This window comes from Urocitellus parryii, chromosome 8 (genome assembly GCF_045843805.1).
Source record: "Urocitellus parryii isolate mUroPar1 chromosome 8, mUroPar1.hap1, whole genome shotgun sequence".
Taxonomy (NCBI): Eukaryota; Metazoa; Chordata; class Mammalia; order Rodentia; family Sciuridae; genus Urocitellus; species Urocitellus parryii.
In genome coordinates, this window is record NC_135538.1 from 122,808,176 (window position 1) to 122,813,647 (window position 5,472).

At 48.4% G+C, this 5,472-nt stretch overlaps 1 pseudogene across 1 annotated transcript; it reads right to left on the reverse strand.

The window, feature by feature from the left end:
- Window positions 1-1,372: 1,372 nt before the first annotated feature.
- Window positions 1,373-5,186, reverse strand: LOC113201548 (saoe class I histocompatibility antigen, A alpha chain-like; annotated as a pseudogene). Its single transcript, XR_013344111.1, has 5 exons — window positions 4,898-5,186; window positions 4,347-4,615; window positions 3,845-4,121; window positions 2,737-2,856; window positions 1,373-2,305 (listed from the first exon to the last, which is right to left on the reverse strand). The product of XR_013344111.1 is annotated as a saoe class I histocompatibility antigen, A alpha chain-like (transcript).
- Window positions 5,187-5,472: the final 286 nt, after the last annotated feature.

Genomic DNA, 5,472 nt, shown 5'->3' on the forward strand with positions numbered 1-5,472 from the left:
GAGTGTGAGGGACTGGGTTCAATCCTCAGCACTACATAAAAATAAATAAATAAAATAAAGATATTGTGTCCATCTACAATTAAAAAAATATTTTTTTAAAAAAATCACCTTGCTAATAAGCCCCATGCTGAACACCTAGTAAAACAGCAATCTTATATTTAGTGTCCCCACACACCCACTCTGAGACCTTCTATGTAACACTGGCTAAAATAAATACTGTCCTTATTTACTGTGCTTAGAGTGTATCCTCTTCATCTTTTTTCCTGACATAGGCTCCACAAGGTTAGAATTTTTGGTTTGTGTTCAGTTCCTTGATGAATCCTACATGCAAATTGTGTGTCATATATTCAGTACTCAACAAATGAGAACTGAATGAATGATCAGTGTCAACCCCTCCCTCTTCTACAGACACCATTATTATTAATGGTCTCAGACCAAATGCTGCTGTGGCATCTGCAGCAAAAGGGCTTCTTACATTGAGGTCAGAGTCATTTCTCACAAGTGCTGCCCTCCCTCTCTTCACACCAGCCCTTCTGCACCCCATGGCAGCTAAGTACATTTTGATCTTAAAAAAAAAATGATCCTTGACTAATGGATCATATTTCTCAACTAAACATCTATTGATCTCTATTTGATCAATTCAGGAATCTGTAAAAACAGCAAGAACCAGGATTAGTAGAACTCAGGGCAGTAAAAGTGCTGAGTAGAGAAGGTAGAACCCTAAGAGGGATTTGTCTAAAGTGAGAAATACATGAGATCCTTCCTCTCTGCTATTTCCTTAATCTTATTCCTTAAAAATATGAGAGAAATGATGGAAAATACAATCCAGGAACCACTGTGGGTTTTGCAGAATAATGACAAGAAAAAAGATTTCTTCTTGTGGTCAAAGATGAGAGACACCCATAGTAGAAATTACTAACAAAAAACAGGGATGATTCTCTGTAGAAACTGAGAAGTACAAAAATATGGGAGCAGAAGGTCAGGCTCAGGTCTCACCCTATATTAACCCACTCCCAGCCCACAGTCCTAGAGACAGGACCATGATGATGCCTGAGTTCCTGTCATCACAGGTCCTGGTGGGATGAGGTTCAACTGAAGGGACAAGGACTAAGAAGTAGGGGAGATAATCAAGCTGAGGAGTGACCACATCAAAGTCCTTGATGGACTAAGCCAAGTCTTGGTGGCAACTTTCCCACTCTCCGCTCCTTTTGTCCTTACCTTGTCTCTATCTGCAGCAGAATCAACACAGCAAACACGTGCATTCTTGAATGTTTCAGGTTTTATTATATTTATTTATTTACATTTTTAGTACAGGGAATTGAAACCAGGGCACTAACCCCAGTCCTTTTTTTATTTTACTTAGAGACAGGGACTCACTGAGTTGTGTAGGACATCATTACGTTGCTAAAGCTGACTCTGAACTCGATATCCTTCTGCCTCAGCCTCCTGAGCTGCTGGGATTACAGGCATGGACAACTATGCCCAGTTCAGGTTTTCTTTTCTCTTAGAAACTTTAGGAATTTTTCTTAAATTTAATTAACCAATTGACCATATATCCTGTCACAAATTTGAAATACAAATCAATATCTACATTCTGTTTTTCAATAGGGAAGGGAAAGCTACAGTTCAGGGCAACATATAGCTAAATCAGGAATGGAGACATCCCAGACCCACATGCTACACAGGAAAACTGACTGGTCAGAGAACCTGGTCAGAAAACAGGACAGTGTGGGGAGGGGTCTGTGTGCTCCAGGATGGTCTCTTCTCTCTATTTCCCTCATATTATGCTGAGAGGAGCACAGACATTAGACATAGTTAGATGCCAGTTGCACAAAGAGAACTCAGGACTCCTTGAATTCCCAGTAGGGAACTGGAAGAAAACAGAAAAAAAAAAAAATCCTGTATTGCTTGCTCAGTGAGACAGAAGGTAACTATCTCAAACTGTAAAAGAAAGTATTATGAACAAATTCAGATTAGTCAATAAGTGGAGACCCTCTGAACAATCCATTACACACTCAAAATTTCTAAATCCTATAACCCAGGAATCTCCTTATACTCCAACCCCTCTTCCTCTTCAGGCCTTCTAAGGGTCTCACCTTTTCAAGCAGTGAGAGTCATATCAGAGCCCTGGTACTGTCATTTCCTGGGCAGAACAAAAATAGAACCTGGTCAGAGCCCATAGGAGATGTGGAGAGTGGAGGAATTATGGCATGGATCAGCTCCCCTCTACACCACCCCAAAAGTCTCAGGGATCACTGTTCTTTATCCTTCAGGCAGCTGGAGTGTTATGTCCATCCTTTCCCACCTGTGGGAAGAAAGCATCCTGTGAGAGAATGGGTTGGAGACAGATCTTAGAGGTACCCCCTAGTCCTGGACTTTGTGGAAGATTCTAGAACTGTGATGATTCCATTCCCTTCCAGATGCAGGGAAGAATCAGGAGACAAGAAGAAAGAAGGTGCAAAGGAATGGAACAATGGCTGTCCTGGAGTTCTGTCCTCAGCAGGGAAATTCCCCTCTAGCCTCTAAATGCTGAGAATCAAGTCCCCTTCAATTTTATCAGAAGGATAAAACTGTCCTTAAGTTTCTATGTGTTTTACAAAGAGTAAAGAGGGTCCAGGTTGGGTAGGCATGTTTATGTAGATATTTCTTCCCATTACCAAGGCAGGGCACATTTCTACTTGAAATGTACTTGAAACCACCAGTGGAACAAAAATTCAGACCCTGCACTTTCCCTACCTGTGTTTTTCTTCTTCCACAAGACAAAGGCTACCACAGCTCCAGTGACAACAGCTCCAAGGAGAACCACACCAGCAACAATTCCCATGATGGGGATGGTGGCCTGAGAGGGTGGCTCTGAGAGGAGAAGGGAAGTCAGATGAGGGGACCTGATCCCCAGCTCCCAGTCCCTACCCTGCAGAGGATCTCCAGAAAGCCTCCTGCTTTCCTGACAACAGGCTCTGGGCCCTCATGCCCTCTTTACCCCATCTCAGGGTGAGGGGCTCAGGCAGCCCCTCATGGTGCACATGGCATGGTTATGTCTGCTCCTCTCCAGCAGGCACCACCACAGCTGCCCATTTCTGGAAGTTTCCATCCCCTGAAGGCCTGGTCTCCACAAGTTCCATGTCCTGGGTCTGGTCCTCCACATCCCTCTGCCAGGTCAGGGTGATCTCCTTAGGGTAGAGCCCAGCACCTAAGAGTGACATCCCCTTCAAGGCTAGTGTGGTGAGTCAGATGTGTTTTTGGAAGGTCTGAGAGGAAGAACACAGAAATTCAGACATTATTGCTTTACCTGTCCTGAGCTACTGAAGCAGCACTCAGCATGTCCACCCAGAAAATGACAACAGGATTGGATTGGTGGAGGGAGCACAAAACCTAAACAGAAGCCTACACCGGGATTTCTGGCATAATCTCCTATACCTCAGAAAGTTCTAGAAGGGGGTTGAGACAACCCAGTGTAAGAGGCTTCAGGTGTCTGAGCAGGACCTCAGGTTCTGATCTAGATAGAGGATGAGAGATGTGGAAAAGCTGGAGTCAGACCTCCAAAGACCCTAAGCTGGAGCTGAGACAAACACCTGATAGAAAGTCCCTTGGTGATGCCAAGGCTGCTGCCAGGAAACTGTGATGAGTTATTTATTGCCTTTCCCACCAGCCAGAGACTGGATCCCTTACTTGTCCTGAGAAAAAAACGGCCTTCAGTTCCTGTCTAGTACAGCACCTGGGAATCAAGGGCCCCTCATTTCCCTCTGGAGGAGGAGCAGGGCCATGTTCTAAGTGAGTGCCATTCTCCTCCCCTCCTTTCAGAAAGCTGGCTGAGAGATCTACAGGAGATCAAGCAGTTGTCCTACTCGCTGCAGGTCCTTGTTCCCATTCTGCAGGTATCTGGTGATCTACTCCACACAAGTGCCCTCCAGGTAGACCCTACAGCCCTCCACAAAACCTATCGCCTCCCACTTGCACTGGGTGATCTGAGCCGCCACGTTCGCCCGCCGTGATCCAGGAGCGCAGGTCGTGGTTCAGAGAGATGTAATCAGAGCCATCATAGGCTGTCTGACTGAACCCGCGGAGGAGGCGTCCCTAGGTCCCCACTTCGCAGCCATACAGCCTCTGGAAGCTGTGAGAGCCTGTCCCGGCCCCACGGTGCCTCGTCCCAGCCCCGCCCACCCACCCGGAGAGTTGCTTCCCCTAAACCGGAAAGAAACCAGTCACAGTTCCCAGGGCGCTTTCTGGGTGGAGTGTCTCCGCGGGTCTCTCAGCCTTGGGGTGAACTGGCCTGGTGAATCCCGGAAGAGGTCCCCGCGAGGGGCCTCAGGGATTGCGACCTCCTAAGCTGGCCTGGGGTCACTCACCGCCCTCGCTCTGGTTGTAGTAGGCTAGCAGGGTGATGAGGTTCACTCGGTAGCTCTGCGGTAGCTCTGGGCTCTCTGTGTCTCCTCCTCCCAATACCCCGGCCCCTCCTGCTCCATCCACGGCGCCCGCGGCTCCATCTTCGGTGTCGTGGCGTCGCTGTCGAAGCGCACGAACTGCGTGTCGTCCACGTAGCCCACCTCCAGGTACCGGGGCTCCCCGCGGTCCGGCCGGGACAGGGAGATCTCGAAGTAGCTCAAAGAGTGGGAGCCTCCGGGGCGGGAGCGGCTGAGACCTGCGCACTCTCCTGCGGGTCGCTGACCCCAGGTCCCAGGTTGAAGGAGGAGAGGAGTGGGATTGAGATATGCAAAGGGGGCGGTGGGACACGGGACGCTGTGGGAGGGCAGGACTTAGGGGCGGGAGTGGAGGTTCAAGAAGAGCCGCGCTGGGAGGGAGGCAGCAGAGACGCGGCTTTCCCTGGTCCTGCGGGTTCACAAGATGGTCCCCTGGCTCCTCCCGCGCAGAGGCAGTTCCCTCCCCGCCCCGCACTCACCCGCCCAAGTCTGTGTCGGGGCCAGGGCAGCGTTTGTGGCGCCATCACCCTCATTCTGCGGTTCTGTAGAGATTCTGAATCCCCGCGGGTTTTGGGGTGGGGACGTTAAAACCCAAACCGCGGTGACGCTGATTGGCTTCTCTAGAAGCAGGACATGCAACTGGAGCAAGAACTGGGGCCGCGTCAGGAGTGTCCAGGCAGAAAGACCTGACCCAGTTGGGAGAAGGATAAATGAAACTCCACGGAGATAGGGAATCCCCAGTGCTTTGTGCCAATTCCCCAGAGCCATTTCTAGACCCTGAGACCCACAGCCATGGCTGGGACTTTGCCCTGAACATTCCTTTATACTAATCTTTCTTTGTCACATCATCCCTTAATTTCTGCCTCAAGAAATCAGCAGTTCTCAAACGTTTTGGGTTCAGGGTCTTTATATGCCTTAGAAAGTAGTGTACACTCCAGAGGTAATCATGTGTCTGTGGATTATGTCTATCAATATTTGCCCTATTAGAAATTAATTCTATTTTAAAGAAATTTTATTCTTTTGAGTATAAATAACTAATTGCACGTTAACAGAA